General features: G+C 41.1%; 2 protein-coding genes across 2 annotated transcripts in view; both read left to right on the plus strand.

Moving 5' to 3' along the window:
- Positions 1-22844, plus strand: part of LOC124039065 (AT-rich interactive domain-containing protein 4B-like) — a 908546-nt gene that overhangs the window by 506645 nt on the left and 379057 nt on the right. The gene's annotated exons all lie outside the window — the stretch shown is intronic.
- The window catches only part of LOC124040452 (kelch domain-containing protein 3-like), a 225925-nt gene continuing 223914 nt past the window's right edge, over positions 20834-22844 (plus strand). Inside the window, exon 1 of the mRNA XM_046357667.1 lies at positions 20834-20886. The gene's annotated coding sequence lies outside the window, so the exon portion shown is untranslated. The remainder of the gene's footprint in view (positions 20887-22844) is intronic.

Consider the following 22844-nt stretch of genomic DNA (forward strand, 5'->3'; position numbering starts at 1 on the left):
TCCACTATACTGTTGATCTGATATAAGAGGAACAGGAGCTCCACTATACTGTTGACCTGATATAAGATAAACAGGATCTCCACTATACTGTTGACCTGATATAAGAGGGACAGGAGCACCACTATACTGTTGACCTGATATAAGAGGAACAGGAGCTCCACTAGACTGTTGATCTGATATAAGAGGACAAGGAGCTCCACTATACTGTTGATCTGATATTCTATAAGAGGAACAGGAGCTCCACTATACTGTTGTTCTGATATAAGAGGAACAGGAGCTCCACTATACTGTTGATCTGATATAAGAGGAACAGGAGCTCCACTATATTGTTGATCTGATATAAGAGGAACAGGAGCTCCACTAGACTGTTGATCTGATATAAGAGGAACAGGAGCTCCACTATACTGTTGATCTGATATAAGAGGAACAGGAGCTCCACTATACTGTTGATCTGATATAAGAGGAACAGGAGCTCCACTATACTGTTGATCTGATATAAGAGGAACAGGAGCTCCACTATACTGTTGAGATTCTATAAGAGGAACAGGAGCTCCACTATACTGTTGATCTGATATAAGAGGAACAGGAGCTCCACTATACTGTTGATCTGATATAAGAGGAACAGGAGCTCCACTATACTGTTGAGATTCTATAAGAGGAACAGGAGCTCCACTATACTGTTGATCTGATATAAGAGGAACAGGAGCTCCACTATACTGTTGATCTGATATAAGAGGAACAGGAGCTCCACTATACTTTTGATCTGATATTCTATAAGAGGAACAGGAGCTCCACTATACTGTTGTTTACATTTACATTTACATTTAAGTCATTTAGCAGACGCTCTTATCCATAGCGACTTCTGATATAAGAGGAACAGGAGCTCCACTATACTGTTGATCTGATATAAGATAAACAGGAGCTCCACTATACTGTTGAGATTCTATAAGAGGAACAGGAGCTCCACTATACTGTTGATCTGATATAAGAGGAACAACAGCTCCAATATACTTTTGAAATTCTATAAGAGGAACAGGAGCTCCACTATACTGTTGACCTGATATAAGAGGAACAGGAGCTCCACTATTCTGTTGATCTGATATTCTATAAGAGGAACAGGAGCTCCACTATACTGTTGTTCTGATATAAGAGGAACAGGAGCTCCACTATACTGTTGATCTGATATGAGAGGAACAGGAGCTCCACTATACTGTTGATCTGATATAAGAGGAACAGGCGCTCCACTATACTGTTGATCTGATATAAGAGGAACAGGAGCTCCACTATACTGTTGATCTGATATAAGAGGAACAGGAGCTCCACTATACTGTTGACCTGATATAAGATAAACAGGAGCTCCACTATACTGTTGACCTGATATAAGAGCAACAGGAGCTCCACTATACTGTTGATCTGATATAAGAGGAACAGGAGCTCCACTATACTGTTGATCTGATATAAGAGGAACAGGAGCTCCACTATACTGTTGACCTGATATAAGATAAACAGGAGCTCCACTATACTGTTGATCTGATAGAAGAGGAACAAGTGCTCCACTATACTGTTGACCTGATATAAGATAAACAGGAGCTCCACTATACTGTTGATCTGATATAAGATAAACAGGAGCTCCACTATACTGTTGAGATTCTATAAGAGGAACAGGAGCTCCACTATACTGTTGACCTGATATAAGAGGGACAGGAGCACCACTATACTGTTGACCTGATATAAGAGGAACAGGAGCTCCACTAGACTGTTGATCTGATATAAGAGGACAAGGAGCTCCACTATACTGTTGATCTGATATTCTATAAGAGGAACAGGAGCTCCACTATACTGTTGTTCTGATATAAGAGGAACAGGAGCTCCACTATACTGTTGATCTGATATAAGAGGAACAGGAGCTCCACTATATTGTTGATCTGATATAAGAGGAACAGGAGCTCCACTAGACTGTTGATCTGATATAAGAGGAACAGGAGCTCCACTATACTGTTGTTCTGATATAAGAGGAGCAGGAGCTCCACTAGACTGTTGACCTGATATAAGAGGAACAGGAGCTCCACTATACTGTTGATCTGATATAAGAGGAACAGGAGCTCCACTATACTGTTGATCTGATATAAGAGGAACAGGAGCTCCACTATACTGTTGAGATTCTATAAGAGGAACAGGAGCTCCACTATACTGTTGTTCTGATATAAGAGGAACAGGAGCTCCACTATACTGTTGATCTGATATAAGAGGAACAGGAGCTCCACTATACTTTTGATCTGATATTCTATAAGAGGAACAGGAGCTCCACTATACTGTTGATCTGATATAAGAGGAACAGGAGCTCCACTATACTGTTGATCTGATATAAGAGGACAAGGAGCTCCACTATACTGTTGATCTGATATAAGAGGAACAGGAGCTCCACTATACTGTTGATCTGATATAAGAGGAACAGGAGCTCCACTATACTGTTGATCTGATATAAGAGGAACAGGAGCTCCACTATACTGTTGTTCTGATATAAGAGGAACAGGAGCTCCACTATACTGTTGATCTGATATAAGAGGCACAGGAGCTCCACTATACTTTTGATCTGATATTCTATAAGAGGAACAGGAGCTCCACTATACTGTTGTTTACATTTACATTTACATTTAAGTCTTTTAGCAGACGCTCTTATCCAGAGCGACTTCTGATATAAGAGGAACAGCAGCTCCACTATACTGTTGTTCTGATATAAGAGGAACAGGAGCTCCACTATACTGTTGACCTGATATAAGAGGAACAGGAGCTCCACTATACTGTTGATCTGATATTCTATAAGAGGAACAGGAGCTCCACTATACTGTTGTTCTGATATAAGAGGAACAGGAGCTCCACTATACTGTTGAGATTCTATAAGAGGAACAGGAGCTCCACTATACTGTTGATCTGATATAAGAGGAACAGGAGCTCCACTATACTGTTGATCTGATATAAGAGGAACCGGAGCTCCACTATACTTTTGATCTGATATTCTATAAGAGGAACAGGAGCTCCACTATACTGTTGTTTACATTTACATTTACATTTAAGTCATTTAGCAGACGCTCTTATCCATTGACTTCTGATATAAGAGGAACAGGAGCTCCACTATACTGTTGATCTGATATAAGATAAACAGGAGCTCCACTATACTGTTGAGATTCTATAAGAGGAACAGGAGCTCCACTATACTGTTGATCTGATATAAGAGGAACAACAGCTCCAATATACTGTTGAAATTCTATAAGAGGAACAGGAGCTCCACTATACTGTTGACCTGATATAAGAGGAACAGGAGCTCCACTATTCTGTTGATCTGATATTCTATAAGAGGAACAGGAGCTCCACTATACTGTTGTTCTGATATAAGAGGAACAGGAGCTCCACTATACTGTTGATCTGATATGAGAGGAACAGGAGCTCCACTATACTGTTGATCTGATATAAGAGGAACAGGCGCTCCACTATACTGTTGATCTGATATAAGAGGAACAGGAGCTCCACTATACTGTTGATCTGATATAAGAGGAACAGGAGCTCCACTATACTGTTGACCTGATATAAGATAAACAGGAGCTCCACTATACTGTTGACCTGATATAAGAGCAACAGGAGCTCCACTATACTGTTGATCTGATATAAGAGGAACAGGAGCTCCACTATACTGTTGATCTGATATAAGAGGAACAGGAGCTCCACTATACTGTTGACCTGATATAAGATAAACAGGAGCTCCACTATACTGTTGATCTGATAGAAGAGGAACAGGAGCTCCACTATACTGTTGACCTGATATAAGATAAACAGGAGCTCCACTATACTGTTGATCTGATATAAGATAAACAGGAGCTCCACTATACTGTTGAGATTCTATAAGAGGAACAGGAGCTCCACTATACTGTTGACCTGATATAAGAGGGACAGGAGCACCACTATACTGTTGACCTGATATAAGAGGAACAGGAGCTCCACTAGACTGTTGATCTGATATAAGAGGACAAGGAGCTCCACTATACTGTTGATCTGATATTCTATAAGAGGAACAGGAGCTCCACTATACTGTTGTTCTGATATAAGAGGAACAGGAGCTCCACTATACTGTTGATCTGATATAAGAGGAACAGGAGCTCCACTATATTGTTGATCTGATATAAGAGGAACAGGAGCTCCACTAGACTGTTGATCTGATATAAGAGGAACAGGAGCTCCACTATACTGTTGTTCTGATATAAGAGGAGCAGGAGCTCCACTAGACTGTTGACCTGATATAAGAGGAACAGGAGCTCCACTATACTGTTGATCTGATATAAGAGGAACAGGAGCTCCACTATACTGTTGATCTGATATAAGAGGAACAGGAGCTCCACTATACTGTTGAGATTCTATAAGAGGAACAGGAGCTCCACTATACTGTTGTTCTGATATAAGAGGAACAGGAGCTCCACTATACTGTTGATCTGATATAAGAGGAACAGGAGCTCCACTATACTTTTGATCTGATATAAGAGGAACAGGAGCTCCACTATACTGTTGATCTGATATAAGAGGAACAGGAGCTCCACTATACTGTTGATCTGATATAAGAGGAACAGGAGCTCCACTAGACTGTTGATCTGATATAAGAGGAACAGGAGCTCCACTATACTGTTGATCTGATATAAGAGGAACAGGAGCTCCACTATACTGTTGATCTGATATAAGAGGAACAGGAGCTCCACTATACTGTTGATCTGATATAAGAGGAACAGGAGCTCCACTATACTGTTGAGATTCTATAAGAGGAACAGGAGCTCCACTATACTGTTGTTCTGATATAAGAGGAACAGGAGCTCCACTATACTGTTGATCTGATATAAGAGGAACAGGAGCTCCACTATACTTTTGATCTGATATTCTATAAGAGGAACAGGAGCTCCACTATACTGTTGATCTGATATAAGAGGAACAGGAGCTCCACTATACTGTTGATCTGATATAAGAGGACAAGGAGCTCCACTATACTGTTGATCTGATATAAGAGGAACAGGAGCTCCACTATACTGTTGATCTGATATAAGAGGAACAGGAGCTCCACTATACTGTTGATCTGATATAAGATGAACAGGAGCTCCACTATACTGTTGATCTGATATAAGAGGAACAGGAGCTCCACTATACTGTTGATCTGATATAAGAGGAACAGGAGCTCCACTATACTGTTGACCTGATATAAGATAAACAGGATCTCCACTATACTGTTGACCTGATATAAGAGGGACAGGAGCACCACTATACTGTTGACCTGATATAAGAGGAACAGGAGCTCCACTAGACTGTTGATCTGATATAAGAGGACAAGGAGCTCCACTATACTGTTGATCTGATATTCTATAAGAGGAACAGGAGCTCCACTATACTGTTGTTCTGATATAAGAGGAACAGGAGCTCCACTATACTGTTGATCTGATATAAGAGGAACAGGAGCTCCACTATATTGTTGATCTGATATAAGAGGAACAGGAGCTCCACTAGACTGTTGATCTGATATAAGAGGAACAGGAGCTCCACTATACTGTTGATCTGATATAAGAGGAACAGGAGCTCCACTATACTGTTGATCTGATATAAGAGGAACAGGAGCTCCACTATACTGTTGATCTGATATAAGAGGAACAGGAGCTCCACTATACTGTTGAGATTCTATAAGAGGAACAGGAGCTCCACTATACTGTTGATCTGATATAAGAGGAACAGGAGCTCCACTATACTGTTGATCTGATATAAGAGGAACAGGAGCTCCACTATACTGTTGAGATTCTATAAGAGGAACAGGAGCTCCACTATACTGTTGTTCTGATATAAGAGGAACAGGAGCTCCACTATACTGTTGATCTGATATAAGAGGAACAGGAGCTCCACTATACTTTTGATCTGATATTCTATAAGAGGAACAGGAGCTCCACTATACTGTTGATCTGATATAAGAGGAACAGGAGCTCCACTATACTGTTGATCTGATATAAGAGGAAAAGGAGCTCCACTATACTGTTGATCTGATATAAGAGGAACAGGAGCTCCACTATACTGTTGACCTGATATAAGATAAACAGGAGCTCCACTATACTGTTGATCTGATATAAGAGGAACAGGAGCTCCACTATACTGTTGATCTGATATAAGAGGTAACAGGAGCTCCACTATACTGTTGTTCTGATATAAGATAAACAGGAGCTCCACTATATTGTTGATCTGATATAAGAGGAACAGGAGCTCCACTATACTGTTGATCTGATATAAGAGGAACAGGAGCTCCACTATACTGTTGAGATTCTATAAGAGGAACAGGAGCTCCACTATATTGTTGTTCTGATATAAGAGGAACAGGAGCTCCACTATACTGTTGATCTGATATAAGAGGAACAGGAGCTCCACTATACTGTTGATCTGATATAAGAGGAATAGGAGCTCCACTATACTTTTGATCTGATATTCTATAAGAGGAACAGGAGCTCCACTATACTGTTGTTTCATTTACATTTACATTTAAGTCAACAGGAGCTCTTATCCATAGCGACTTCTGATATAAGAGGAACAGGAGCTCCACTATACTGTTGTTCTGATATAAGAGGAACAGGAGCTCCACTATATTGTTGATCTGATATAAGAGGAACAGGAGCTCCACTATACTGTTGATCTGATATAAGAGGAACAGGAGCTCCACTATACTGTTGATCTGATATAAGAGGAACAGGAGCTCCACTAGACTGTTGATCTGATATAAGAGGAACAGGAGCTCCACTATACTGTTGATCTGATATAAGAGGAACAGGAGCTCCACTATACTGTTGATCTGATATAAGAGGAACAGGAGCTCCACTATACTGTTGATCTGATATAAGAGGAACAGGAGCTCCACTATACTGTTGAGATTCTATAAGAGGAACAGGAGCTCCACTATACTGTTGTTCTGATATAAGAGGAACAGGAGCTCCACTATACTGTTGATCTGATATAAGAGGAACAGGAGCTCCACTATACTTTTGATCTGATATTCTATAAGAGGAACAGGAGCTCCACTATACTGTTGATCTGATATAAGAGGAACAGGAGCTCCACTATACTGTTGATCTGATATAAGAGGACAAGGAGCTCCACTATACTGTTGATCTGATATAAGAGGAAGAGGAGCTCCACTATACTGTTGATCTGATATAAGAGGAACAGGAGCTCCACTATACTGTTGATCTGATATAAGATGAACAGGAGCTCCACTATACTGTTGATCTGATATAAGAGGAACAGGAGCTCCACTATACTGTTGATCTGATATAAGAGGAACAGGAGCTCCACTATACTGTTGACCTGATATAAGATAAACAGGAGCTCCACTATACTGTTGACCTGATATAAGAGGGACAGGAGCACCACTATACTGTTGACCTGATATAAGAGGAACAGGAGCTCCACTAGACTGTTGATCTGATATAAGAGGACAAGGAGCTCCACTATACTGTTGATCTGATATTCTATAAGAGGAACAGGAGCTCCACTATACTGTTGTTCTGATATAAGAGGAACAGGAGCTCCACTATACTGTTGATCTGATATAAGAGGAACAGGAGCTCCACTATATTGTTGATCTGATATAAGAGGAACAGGAGCTCCACTAGACTGTTGATCTGATATAAGAGGAACAGGAGCTCCACTATACTGTTGTTCTGATATAAGAGGAGCAGGAGCTCCACTAGACTGTTGATCTGATATAAGAGGAACAGGAGCTCCACTATACTGTTGACCTGATATAAGAGGAACAGGAGCTCCACTATACTGTTGATCTGATATAAGAGGAACAGGAGCTCCACTATACTGTTGACCTGATATAAGATAAACAGGAGCTCCACTATACTGTTGATCTGATATAAGATAAACAGGAGCTCCACTATACTGTTGAGATTCTATAAGAGGAACAGGAGCTCCACTATACTGTTGATCTGATATAAGAGGAACAACAGCTCCAATATACTGTTGAAATTCTATAAGAGGAACAGGAGCTCCACTATACTGTTGACCTGATATAAGAGGAACAGGAGCTCCACTATACTGTTGATCTGATATTCTATAAGAGGAACAGGAGCTCCACTATACTGTTGTTCTGATATAAGAGGAACAGGAGCTCCACTATACTGTTGATCTGATATGAGAGGAACAGGAGCTCCACTATACTGTTGATCTGATATAAGAGGAACAGGCGCTCCACTATACTGTTGATCTGATATAAGAGGAACAGGAGCTCCACTATACTGTTGATCTGATATAAGAGGAACAGGAGCTCCACTATACTGTTGACCTGATATAAGATAAACAGGAGCTCCACTATACTGTTGACCTGATATAAGAGCAACAGGAGCTCCACTATACTGTTGATCTGATATAAGAGGAACAGGAGCTCCACTATACTGTTGATCTGATATAAGAGGAACAGGAGCTCCACTATACTGTTGACCTGATATAAGATAAACAGGAGCTCCACTATACTGTTGATCTGATAGAAGAGGAACAGGAGCTCCACTATACTGTTGACCTGATATAAGATAAACAGGAGCTCCACTATACTGTTGATCTGATATAAGATAAACAGGAGCTCCACTATACTGTTGAGATTCTATAAGAGGAACAGGAGCTCCACTATACTGTTGACCTGATATAAGAGGAACAGGAGCTCCACTATACTGTTGACCTGATATAAGATAAACAGGAGCTCCACTATACTGTTGACCTGATATAAGAGGGACAGGAGCACCACTATACTGTTGACCTGATATAAGAGGAACAGGAGCTCCACTAGACTGTTGATCTGATATAAGAGGAACAGGAGCTCCACTATACTGTTGATCTGATATAAGAGGAACAACAGCTCCAATATACTGTTGAAATTCTATAAGAGGAACAGGAGCTCCACTATACTGTTGACCTGATATAAGAGGAACAGGAGCTCCACTATACTGTTGATCTGATATTCTATAAGAGGAACAGGAGCTCCACTATACTGTTGTTCTGATATAAGAGGAACAGGAGCTCCACTATACTGTTGATCTGATATGAGAGGACAAGGAGCTCCACTATACTGTTGATCTGATATAAGAGGAACAGGCGCTCCACTATACTGTTGATCTGATATAAGAGGAACAGGAGCTCCACTATACTGTTGATCTGATATAAGAGGAACAGGAGCTCCACTATACTGTTGACCTGATATAAGATAAACAGGAGCTCCACTATACTGTTGACCTGATATAAGAGCAACAGGAGCTCCACTATACTGTTGATCTGATATAAGAGGAACAGGAGCTCCACTATACTGTTGATCTGATATAAGAGGAACAGGAGCTCCACTATACTGTTGACCTGATATAAGATAAACAGGAGCTCCACTATACTGTTGATCTGATAGAAGAGGAACAGGAGCTCCACTATACTGTTGACCTGATATAAGATAAACAGGAGCTCCACTATACTGTTGATCTGATATAAGATAAACAGGAGCTCCACTATACTGTTGAGATTCTATAAGAGGAACAGGAGCTCCACTATACTGTTGACCTGATATAAGAGGAACAGGAGCTCCACTATACTGTTGACCTGATATAAGATAAACAGGAGCTCCACTATACTGTTGACCTGATATAAGAGGGACAGGAGCACCACTATACTGTTGACCTGATATAAGAGGAACAGGAGCTCCACTAGACTGTTGATCTGATATAAGAGGACAAGGAGCTCCACTATACTGTTGATCTGATATTCTATAAGAGGAACAGGAGCTCCACTATACTGTTGTTCTGATATAAGAGGAACAGGAGCTCCACTATACTGTTGATCTGATATAAGAGGAACAGGAGCTCCACTATATTGTTGATCTGATATAAGAGGAACAGGAGCTCCACTAGACTGTTGATCTGATATAAGAGGAACAGGAGCTCCACTATACTGTTGTTCTGATATAAGAGGAGCAGGAGCTCCACTAGACTGTTGACCTGATATAAGAGGAACAGGAGCTCCACTATACTGTTGATCTGATATAAGAGGAACAGGAGCTCCACTATACTGTTGATCTGATATAAGAGGAACAGGAGCTCCACTATACTGTTGAGATTCTATAAGAGGAACAGGAGCTCCACTATACTGTTGTTCTGATATAAGAGGAACAGGAGCTCCACGATACTGTTGATCTGATATAAGAGGAACAGGAGCTCCACTATACTTTTGATCTGATATTCTATAAGAGGAACAGGAGCTCCACTATACTGTTGATCTGATATAAGAGGAACAGGAGCTCCACTATACTGTTGATCTGATATAAGAGGACAAGGAGCTCCACTATACTGTTGATCTGATATAAGAGGAACAGGAGCTCCACTATACTGTTGATCTGATATAAGAGGAACAGGAGCTCCACTATACTGTTGATCTGATATAAGATGAACAGGAGCTCCACTATACTGTTGATCTGATATAAGAGGAACAGGAGCTCCACTATACTGTTGATCTGATACAAGAGGAACAGGAGCTCCACTATACTGTTGACCTGATATAAGATAAACAGGAGCTCCACTATACTGTTGACCTGATATAAGAGGGACAGGAGCACCACTATACTGTTGACCTGATATAAGAGGAACAGGAGCTCCACTAGACTGTTGATCTGATATAAGAGGACAAGGAGCTCCACTATACTGTTGATCTGATATTCTATAAGAGGAACAGGAGCTCCACTATACTGTTGTTCTGATATAAGAGGAACAGGAGCTCCACTATACTGTTGATCTGATATAAGAGGAACAGGAGCTCCACTATATTGTTGATCTGATATAAGAGGAACAGGAGCTCCACTAGACTGTTGATCTGATATAAGAGGAACAGGAGCTCCACTATACTGTTGTTCTGATATAAGAGGAGCAGGAGCTCCACTAGACTGTTGATCTGATATAAGAGGAACAGGAGCTCCACTATACTGTTGACCTGATATAAGAGGAACAGGAGCTCCACTATACTGTTGATCTGATATAAGAGGAACAGGAGCTCCACTATACTGTTGACCTGATATAAGATAAACAGGAGCTCCACTATACTGTTGATCTGATATAAGATAAACAGGAGCTCCACTATACTGTTGAGATTCTATAAGAGGAACAGGAGCTCCACTATACTGTTGACCTGATATAAGAGGACCAACTCCAATATACTGTTGAAATTCTATAAGAGGAACAGGAGCTCCACTATACTGTTGACCTGATATAAGAGGAACAGGAGCTCCACTATACTGTTGATCTGATATTCTATAAGAGGAACAGGAGCTCCACTATACTGTTGTTCTGATATAAGAGGAACAGGAGCTCCACTATACTGTTGATCTGATATAAGAGGAACAGGAGCTCCACTATACTGTTGATCTGATATAAGAGGAACAGGCGCTCCACTATACTGTTGATCTGATATAAGAGGAACAGGAGCTCCACTATACTGTTGATCTGATATAAGAGGAACAGGAGCTCCACTATACTGTTGACCTGATATAAGATAAACAGGAGCTCCACTATACTGTTGACCTGATATAAGAGCAACAGGAGCTCCACTAGACTGTTGATCTGATATAAGAGGAACAGGAGCTCCACTATACTGTTGATCTGATATAAGAGGAACAACAGCTCCAATATACTGTTGAAATTCTATAAGAGGAACAGGAGCTCCACTATACTGTTGACCTGATATAAGAGGAACAGGAGCTCCACTATACTGTTGATCTGATATTCTATAAGAGGAACAGGAGCTCCACTATACTGTTGTTCTGATATAAGAGGAACAGGAGCTCCACTATACTGTTGATCTGATATGAGAGGACAAGGAGCTCCACTATACTGTTGATCTGATATAAGAGGAACAGGCGCTCCACTATACTGTTGATCTGATATAAGAGGAACAGGAGCTCCACTATACTGTTGATCTGATATAAGAGGAACAGGAGCTCCACTATACTGTTGACCTGATATAAGATAAACAGGAGCTCCACTATACTGTTGACCTGATATAAGAGCAACAGGAGCTCCACTATACTGTTGATCTGATATAAGAGGAACAGGAGCTCCACTATACTGTTGATCTGATATAAGAGGAACAGGAGCTCCACTATACTGTTGACCTGATATAAGATAAACAGGAGCTCCACTATACTGTTGATCTGATAGAAGAGGAACAGGAGCTCCACTATACTGTTGACCTGATATAAGATAAACAGGAGCTCCACTATACTGTTGATCTGATATAAGATAAACAGGAGCTCCACTATACTGTTGAGATTCTATAAGAGGAACAGGAGCTCCACTATACTGTTGACCTGATATAAGAGGAACAGGAGCTCCACTATACTGTTGACCTGATATAAGATAAACAGGAGCTCCACTATACTGTTGACCTGATATAAGAGGGACAGGAGCACCACTATACTGTTGACCTGATATAAGAGGAACAGGAGCTCCACTAGACTGTTGATCTGATATAAGAGGACAAGGAGCTCCACTATACTGTTGATCTGATATTCTATAAGAGGAACAGGAGCTCCACTATACTGTTGTTCTGATATAAGAGGAACAGGAGCTCCACTATACTGTTGATCTGATATAAGAGGAACAGGAGCTCCACTATATTGTTGATCTGATATAAGAGGAACAGGAGCTCCACTAGACTGTTGATCTGATATAAGAGGAACAGGAGCTCCACTATACTGTTGTTCTGATATAAGAGGAACAGGAGCTCCACTAGACTGTTGACCTGATATAAGAGGAACAGGAGCTCCACTATACTGTTGATCTGATATAAGAGGAACAGGAGCTCCACTATACTGTTGATCTGATATAAGAGGAACAGGAGCTCCACTATACTGTTGAGATTCTATAAGAGGAACAGGAGCTCCACTATACTGTTGTTCTGATATAAGAGGAACAGGAGCTCCACTATACTGTTGATCTGATATAAGAGGAACAGGAGCTCCACTATACTTTTGATCTGATATTCTATAAGAGGAACAGGAGCTCCACTATACTGTTGATCTGATATAAGAGGAACAGGAGCTCCACTATACTGTTGATCTGATATAAGAGGACAAGGAGCTCCACTATACTGTTGATCTGATATAAGAGGAACAGGAGCTCCACTATACTGTTGATCTGATATAAGAGGAACAGGAGCTCCACTATACTGTTGATCTGATATAAGATGAACAGGAGCTCCACTATACTGTTGATCTGATATAAGAGGAACAGGAGCTCCACTATACTGTTGATCTGATATAAGAGGAACAGGAGCTCCACTATACTGTTGACCTGATATAAGATAAACAGGAGCTCCACTATACTGTTGACCTGATATAAGAGGGACAGGAGCACCACTATACTGTTGACCTGATATAAGAGGAACAGGAGCTCCACTAGACTGTTGATCTGATATAAGAGGACAAGGAGCTCCACTATACTGTTGATCTGATATTCTATAAGAGGAACAGGAGCTCCACTATACTGTTGTTCTGATATAAGAGGAACAGGAGCTCCACTATACTGTTGATCTGATATAAGAGGAACAGGAGCTCCACTATATTGTTGATCTGATATAAGAGGAACAGGAGCTCCACTAGACTGTTGATCTGATATAAGAGGAACAGGAGCTCCACTATACTGTTGTTCTGATATAAGAGGAGCAGGAGCTCCACTAGACTGTTGATCTGATATAAGAGGAACAGGAGCTCCACTATACTGTTGACCTGATATAAGAGGAACAGGAGCTCCACTATACTGTTGATCTGATATAAGAGGAACAGGAGCTCCACTATACTGTTGACCTGATATAAGATAAACAGGAGCTCCACTATACTGTTGATCTGATATAAGATAAACAGGAGCTCCACTATACTGTTGAGATTCTATAAGAGGAACAGGAGCTCCACTATACTGTTGACCTGATATAAGAGGAACAACTCCAATATACTGTTGAAATTCTATAAGAGGAACAGGAGCTCCACTATACTGTTGACCTGATATAAGAGGAACAGGAGCTCCACTATACTGTTGATCTGATATTCTATAAGAGGAACAGGAGCTCCACTATACTGTTGTTCTGATATAAGAGGAACAGGAGCTCCACTATACTGTTGATCTGATATAAGAGGAACAGGAGCTCCACTATACTGTTCATCTGATATAAGAGGAACAGGCGCTCCACTATACTGTTGATCTGATATAAGAGGAACAGGAGCTCCACTATACTGTTGATCTGATATAAGAGGAACAGGAGCTCCACTATACTGTTGACCTGATATAAGATAAACAGGAGCTCCACTATACTGTTGACCTGATATAAGAGCAACAGGAGCTCCACTAGACTGTTGACCTGATATAAGAGGAACAGGAGCTCCACTATACTGTTGATCTGATATAAGAGGAACAGGAGCTCCACTATACTGTTGATCTGATATAAGAGGAACAGGAGCTCCACTATACTGTTGAGATTCTATAAGAGGAACAGGAGCTCCACTATACTGTTGTTCTGATATAAGAGGAACAGGAGCTCCACTATACTGTTGATCTGATATAAGAGGAACAGGAGCTCCACTATACTTTTGATCTGATATTCTATAAGAGGAACAGGAGCTCCACTATACTGTTGATCTGATATAAGAGGAACAGGAGCTCCACTATACTGTTGATCTGATATAAGAGGACAAGGAGCTCCACTATACTGTTGATCTGATATAAGAGGAACAGGAGCTCCACTATACTGTTGATCTGATATAAGAGGAACAGGAGCTCCACTATACTGTTGATCTGATATAAGATGAACAGGAGCTCCACTATACTGTTGATCTGATATAAGAGGAACAGGAGCTCCACTATACTGTTGATCTGATATAAGAGGAACAGGAGCTCCACTATACTGTTGACCTGATATAAGATAAACAGGAGCTCCACTATACTGTTGACCTGATATAAGAGGGACAGGAGCACCACTATACTGTTGACCTGATATAAGAGGAACAGGAGCTCCACTAGACTGTTGATCTGATATAAGAGGACAAGGAGCTCCACTATACTGTTGATCTGATATTCTATAAGAGGAACAGGAGCTCCACTATACTCTTGTTCTGATATAAGAGGAACAGGAGCTCCACTATACTGTTGATCTGATATAAGAGGAACAGGAGCTCCACTATATTGTTGATCTGATATAAGAGGAACAGGAGCTCCACTAGACTGTTGATCTGATATAAGAGGAACAGGAGCTCCACTATACTGTTGTTCTGATATAAGAGGAGCAGGAGCTCCACTAGACTGTTGATCTGATATAAGAGGAACAGGAGCTCCACTATACTGTTGACCTGATATAAGAGGAACAGGAGCTCCACTATACTGTTGATCTGATATAAGAGGAACAGGAGCTCCACTATACTGTTGACCTGATATAAGATAAACAGGAGCTCCACTATACTGTTGATCTGATATAAGATAAACAGGAGCTCCACTATACTGTTGAGATTCTATAAGAGGAACAGGAGCTCCACTATACTGTTGACCTGATATAAGAGGAACAACAGCTCCAATATACTGTTGAAATTCTATAAGAGGAACAGGAGCTCCACTATACTGTTGACCTGATATAAGAGGAACAGGAGCTCCACTATACTGTTGATCTGATATTCTATAAGAGGAACAGGAGCTCCACTATACTGTTGTTCTGATATAAGAGGAACAGGAGCTCCACTATACTGTTGATCTGATATAAGAGGAACAGGAGCTCCACTATACTGTTGATCTGATATAAGAGGAACAGGCGCTCCACTATACTGTTGATCTGATATAAGAGGAACAGGAGCTCCACTATACTGTTGATCTGATATAAGAGGAACAGGAGCTCCACTATACTGTTGACCTGATATAAGATAAACAGGAGCTCCACTATACTGTTGACCTGATATAAGAGCAACAGGAGCTCCACTATACTGTTGATCTGATATAAGAGGAACAGGAGCTCCACTATACTGTTGATCTGATATAAGAGGAACAGGAGCTCCACTATACTGTTGACCTGATATAAGATAAACAGGAGCTCCACTATACTGTTGATCTGATAGAAGAGGAACAGGAGCTCCACTATACTGTTGACCTGATATAAGATAAACAGGAGCTCCACTATACTGTTGATCTGATATAAGATAAACAGGAGCTCCACTATACTGTTGAGATTCTATAAGAGGAACAGGAGCTCCACTATACTGTTGACCTGATATAAGAGGAACAACAGCTCCAATATACTGTTGAAATTCTATAAGAGGAACAGGAGCTCCACTATACTGTTGACCTGATATAAGAGGAACAGGAGCTCCACTATACTGTTGATCTGATATTCTATAAGAGGAACAGGAGCTCCACTATACTGTTGTTCTGATATAAGAGGAACAGGAGCTCCACTATACTGTTGATCTGATATAAGAGGAACAGGAGCTCCACTATACTGTTGATCTGATATAAGAGGAACATGCGCTCCACTATACTGTTGTTCTGATATAAGAGGAACAGGAGCTCCACTATACTGTTGATCTGATATAAGAGGAACAGGAGCTCCACTATACTGTTGACCTGATATAAGATAAACAGGAGCTCCACTATACTGTTGACCTGATATAAGAGCAACAGGAGATCCACTATACTGTTGATCTGATATAAGAGGAACAGGAGCTCCACTATACTGTTGACCTGATATAAGAGGAACAGGAGCTCCACTATACTGTTGAACTGATATAAGAGGAACAGGAGCTCCACTATACTGTTGAACTGATATAAGAGGAACAGGAGCTCCACTATACTGTTGTCGTTATTGAAATGTTGGACATCTTGAATACCTCTATAGGGAAATGGAATGTCCAATGAGGCAGGTCCGTAGTGTACTTCCATTTTTATCCAGATTCTCCTTCAGAAAAAGAAAAGTACAGCATTTGTCCCAAACTGAGACCATCGGTCTGTTGGTCTGTCTCTCTGTCTCTCTATCTCTCTCTCTCTCTCTCTCTCTCTCTCTCTCTCTCTCTCTCTCTCTCTCTCTCTCTCTCTCTCTCTCTCTCTCTCTCTCTCTCTCTCTCTCTCTCTCTCTCTCACTCTGCCTGTCTCTCTCTCTCGCTCTGCCTGTCTCTCTTTCTCTCTTTCTCTGTCTGTCTGTCTGTCTGTCGTCTGTCTGTCTGTCTGTCTGTCTGTCTGTCTGTCTGTCTGTCTGTCTGTCTGTCTGTCTGTCTGTCTGTCTGTCTGTCTGTCTGTCTGTCTGTCTGTCTGTCTGTCTGTCTGTCTGTCTGTCTGTCTGTCTGTCTGTCCACATCTGTGGTTAGTGACTGTAGAGTTGTAGACCTTGCATGGAGAGTGGAGCAAAGGCCAGCCTGAAGAGAAGACATTATGGCAAAGCTGGGGCAGCTGTTGCTGGGCAGGTCAGACCATGGGCCAGGCTGCAGGCTGCAGTTGGCATTGTGAATGAATTCCTCCCTCCCTCCACACAATGAATCAATAACAGCCAGGCTAAATTCTCTGACCTGGGCAGCAGAGCAGGCAGGGCCAGAGGCAGCTGGAGGAAGGAGCAGATCTGGGATTGGGCTCTCTGGCACACTCCCAGTTGCTCCAGTCAGCAGGTTATATCTGCCTTTCTTTGTCTGTCTGTCTGCCTTTCTTTCTTTCTGCCTGTCAGTTTGTATAATATAATAATAATATATGCCATTTAGCAGACGCTTTTATCCAAAGCGACTTACAGTCATGTGTGCATACATTCTATGTCTGTCTGTCTTTCTGTCAGCCTTTTCTGTGTCTGTCTGTCTGTTTGTTTATCTGTCTTCCTATCTGTCTGTCTGCCTTTCTTTCTGTATGTCTGTCTGTCAGCCTTTCTGTCTGTCTGTCTGTTTATCTGTCTTCCTGTCTGTCTGTCTGCCTTTGTCTGTCTGTCTGTTACTACATGATTCCATATGTGTTATTTCATAGTTTTGATGTCTTCCCTATTATTCTACAATGTAGAAAACAGTAAAATAAAGAAAAACCCTTGAATGAGTAGGTGTGTCCAAACTTTTGACTGGCAATGTACAGTGTGGGAAAAAAGTATTTGATCACCTGCTGATTTTGTACATTTGCCCACTGACAAAGAAATTATCCATCTATAATTTTAATGGTAGGTTTATTTGAACAGTGAGAGACAGAATAACAACAACAACAAATCCAGAAAAACACATGTCAAAAATGTTATAAATTGATTTGCATTTTAATGAGGGAAATAAGTATTTGACCCCTCTGCAAAACATGACTTAGTACTTGGTGGCAAAACCCTTGTTGGCAATCACAGAGGTCAGACGGTTCTTGTAGTTGGCCACCAGGTTTGCACACATCTCAGGAGGGTTTTTGTCCCACTCCTCTTTGCAGATCTTCTCCAAGTCATTAAGGTTTTGAGGCTGACGTTTGGCAACTCGAACCTTCAGCTCCATCCACAGATTTTCTGTGGGATTAATGTCTGGAGACTGGCTAGGCCACACCAATACCTTGATGTGCTTCTTCTTGAGCCACTCCTTTGTTGCCTTGGCCGTGTGCTTTGGGTCATTGTCATGCTGGAATACCCATCCACGACCCATTTTCAATGCCCTGGCTGAGGGAAGGAGGTTCTCACCCAAGATTTGACGGTACATGGCCCCGTCCATCGTCCCTTTGATGCGGTGAAGTTGTCCTGTCCCCTTAGTAGAAAAACACCCCCAAAGCATAATGTTTCCACCTCCATGTTTGACTGTGGGGATTGTGTTCTTGGGGTCATAGGCAGCATTCCTCCTCCTCCAAACACGGCGAGATGAGTTGATGCCAAATAGCTCCATTTTGGTCTCATCTGACCACAACACTTTCACCCAGTTGTCCTCTGAATCATTCAGTTGATCATTGGCAAACTTCAGACAGGCATATATGTGTGCTTTCTTGAGCAGGGGGACCTTGTGGGCGCTGCAGGATTTCAGTCCTTCGCGGCGTAGTGTGTTACCAATTGTTTTCTTGGTGACTATGGTCCCAGCTGCCTTGAGATCATTGACAAGATCCTCCTGTGTAGTTCTGGGCTGAATCCTCACCGTTCATGAATATTGCAACTCCACAGGGTGAGATATTGCATGGAGCTCCAGGCCGAGCGAGATTGACAGTTCATTTGTGTTTCTTCTAGGTGCGAATTATCACACCAATTGTTGTCACCTTCTCACCAAGCTGCTTGGCGATGGTCTTGTAGCCCATTCCAGCCTTGTGTAGGTCTACAATCTTGTCCCTGACATCCTTGGAGAGATCTTTGATCTTGACTATGGTGGAGAGTTTGGAATCTGATTGATTGATTGCTTCTGTGGACAGGTGTCTTTTATACAGGTAACAATCTGAGATTAGGAGCACTGCCTTTAAGAGTGTGCTCCTAATCTCAGCTCGTTACCTGTACAAAAGACACCTGGGAGCCAGAAATCTTTCTGATTGAGAGTGGTGAAATACTTATTTCCCTCATTAAAATGCAAATCAATTTATAACATTTTTGACATGCGTTTTTCTGGATTTTAAAAATGTTATTCTGTCTCTCGCTGTTCAAATAAACCTACCATTAAAATTATAGACGGATTATTTCTTAGTCAGTGGGCAAATGTACAAAATCAACAGGGGATCAAATACTTTTTTTCCCTCACTGTATATCAACATTTGGGACATATTCAAGGGGTTTTCTTTATTTTTACTATTCTCTACATTGTAGAATAATAGTGAATACATCAAAACTGTGAAATAATACATATGGAATCATGTAGTAACCAAAAAAGTGTTAAGCAAATAAAAATATATTTTATATTTTAGATAAAAAAAACATTAAACATTACTTGTCGTTGCCAAGGTAGCCGGTCGAGGGCGGACGCCTCGGTGGAAATGGAGTCCCTAGAGAAAGAAAGATCAAGATGGTGGAAAAAAGAGGAGTTGGTTTGTTAATGAATGAGTCATTGTCTGTTCTTTTGAGTTTTGAAGTTGAGTCTTTACCTGACAAAGAGAAGTTAGGATATATAAGTTATCCTGTACGAGCATATGTGCCGAATACATTACGGTGTTACAGGTGTCACGATTATGGGCATGTGGCAGCAGTGTGTAGGAGGGAGGGTCCAAGGTCTGAGAAATGTGCAGAAGGGCATGAGACAAAGGAATGTGTAGTATTGGGTAAAGTAGTGGAATGTGTGAATTGTAGGGATGCCCATGGAGCTGGTGGATCAGACACGTCCCGTGCGAGAGAGGGTCAGAGTAGACCAGAAGTTGTCATATGCTGAGGCAGTGAAGAAAGTAGAGGAAGATGGGTTATAATGGAGGAGTGGTGAGAGTAGTAGAGATATACCAGTACAGAGGGATAGGACAAACAAATTATATAAGTTTCAGTAAGATTGGATTTATAGCAATGGTTATCAACTGTTATCAACTGAGGTTGTGGTGGCAGCTGCAGAGAGGTGTTTGGGTGTGTGAGACTGGACAGCAGAACACAGGGTGTGTTAAGTGGTGATGTCTCATCCTTTCAGGGTGATTGCATGAGGTAGAAATAACTACTTTTCATTAGTGGAGTAGGGGGGGGGGGTTCATTTGATTTTGTATAATTTTGAAGAGAGTGAGTATAGTATTAGATGGTAGGCTATTTATTTAGGACATCTTTTTTTTTCTTCAAGTCAAGTATTTAGGCAGTTGTACTCCAGTCTTGTAGGGGGCGGTAATGCAACACATTGGATGCCAAGCACCTTTAAACCTCAGAAGAAGGGCTGAGAGGAGAGTGGATCCAGCGTCCAAGGTAACGTCGGTTAACAAACATACATGTTACATACGCTGAGTTACAGCTGTGATTAATACACACATATACATATATATATATATCTGGCTCAGCCGTGGAAGTTGGTGATTTCAGTGGTTGAATAGATCTCCCGTTGGTCGTTAGCTTAGCCACTGTGTGGGTTGCTGTCTATTTAGCCACAAATAAGCTACTTTACAGTTGGATAAAGTTGTATATGCGTTTTCTCTCTAACTAGTTTTTAGTCGCGTTCAATGTTGTCTAACGTTAGTTATATCCGAAATAAGGGTAATGTTAAGTTGGCGAACTAGCTGGTTTACGAAGCTTTCTGGCTTCTATTGATACAGAATGAGGTGTTTGCTAAGAGATAAACTAGATGTAGGTGAGTTAACTAGAAGTTGTTAGTTAACCAGGAACATTTGCTCAGTTGACTGTTTATTCGTACTAGAGTTACTAAAAGTCGTCAAAATAAGCTGCGTGGACTTTATAAAGATGTGTGAACATTATTATTCAGATGTGTTTACATGTATTATTCCCGATGTGTGGACATTTTTAATCAGTAAAATCAACCTAGTTGGCTGGTTTGCTACTCCAGCCAGGTAACGGTAGTTAACATGACCTATTTATGGGGAACTATCCTATCTACTCCAGCCAGGTAAGGTTAGTTAACATGACCTATTTATGGGGAACTATCCTATCTACTCCAGCCAGGTAACGTTAGTTAACATGACCTATTTATGGGGAACTATCCTATCTACTCCAGCCAGGTAACGGTAGTTAACATGACCTATTTATGGGGAACTATCCTATCTACTCCAGCCAGGTAAGGTTAGTTAACATGACCTATTTATGGGGAACTATCCTATCTACTCCAGCCAGGTAACGTTAGTTAACATGACCTATTTATGGGGAACTATCCTATCTACTCCAGCCAGGTAACGTTAGTTAACATGACCTATTTATGGGGAACTATCCTATCTACTCCAGCCAGGTAAGGTTAGTTAACATGACCTATCTATGGGGAACTATCCTATCTACTCCAGCCAGGTAACGTTAGTTAACATGACCTATTTATGGGGAACTATCCTATCTACTCCAGCCAGGTAAGGTTAGTTAATAACATGACCTATTTATGGGGAACTATCCTATCTACTCCAGCCAGGTAAGGTTAGTTAATAACATGACCTATTTATGGGGAACTATCCTATCTACTCCAGCCAGGTAACGTTAGTTAACATGACCTATTTATGGGGAACTATCCTATCTACTCCAGCCAGGTAAGGTTAGTTAACATGACCTATTTATGGGGAACTATCCTATCTACTCCAGCCAGGTAAGGTTAGTTAACATGACCTATCTATGGGGAACTATCCTATCTACTCCAGCCAGGTAAGGTTAGTTAACATGACCTATCTATGGGGAACTATCCTATCTACTCCAGCCAGGTAACGTTAGTTAACATGACCTATTTATGGGGAACTATCCTATCTACTCCAGCCAGGTAAGGTTAGTTAATAAGTTAGTTAACCATGACCAGGTAACGTTAGTTAATAACACGACCTATTTATGGGGAACTATCCTATCTACTCCAGCCAGGTAACGTTAGTTAACATGACCTATTTATGGGGAACTATCCTATCTACTCCAGCCAGGTAAGGTTAGTTAATAACATGACCTATTTATGGGGAACTATCCTATCTACTCCAGCCAGGTAACGTTAGTTAACATGACCTATTTATGGGGAATTATCCTATCTACTCCAGCCAGGTAACGTTAGTTAACATGACCTATTTATGGGGAATTATCCTATCTACTCCAGCCAGGTAAGGTTAGTTAATAACATGACCTATTTATGGGGAACTATCCTATCTACTCCAGCCAGGTAAGGTTAGTTAACATGACCTATTTATGGGGAACTATCCTATCTACTCCAGCCAGGTAACGTTAGTTAACACAACCTA

The sequence above is a fragment of the Oncorhynchus gorbuscha genome, linkage group LG07 (genome assembly GCF_021184085.1).
Source record: "Oncorhynchus gorbuscha isolate QuinsamMale2020 ecotype Even-year linkage group LG07, OgorEven_v1.0, whole genome shotgun sequence".
Lineage (NCBI taxonomy): Eukaryota > Metazoa > Chordata > Actinopteri > Salmoniformes > Salmonidae > Oncorhynchus > Oncorhynchus gorbuscha.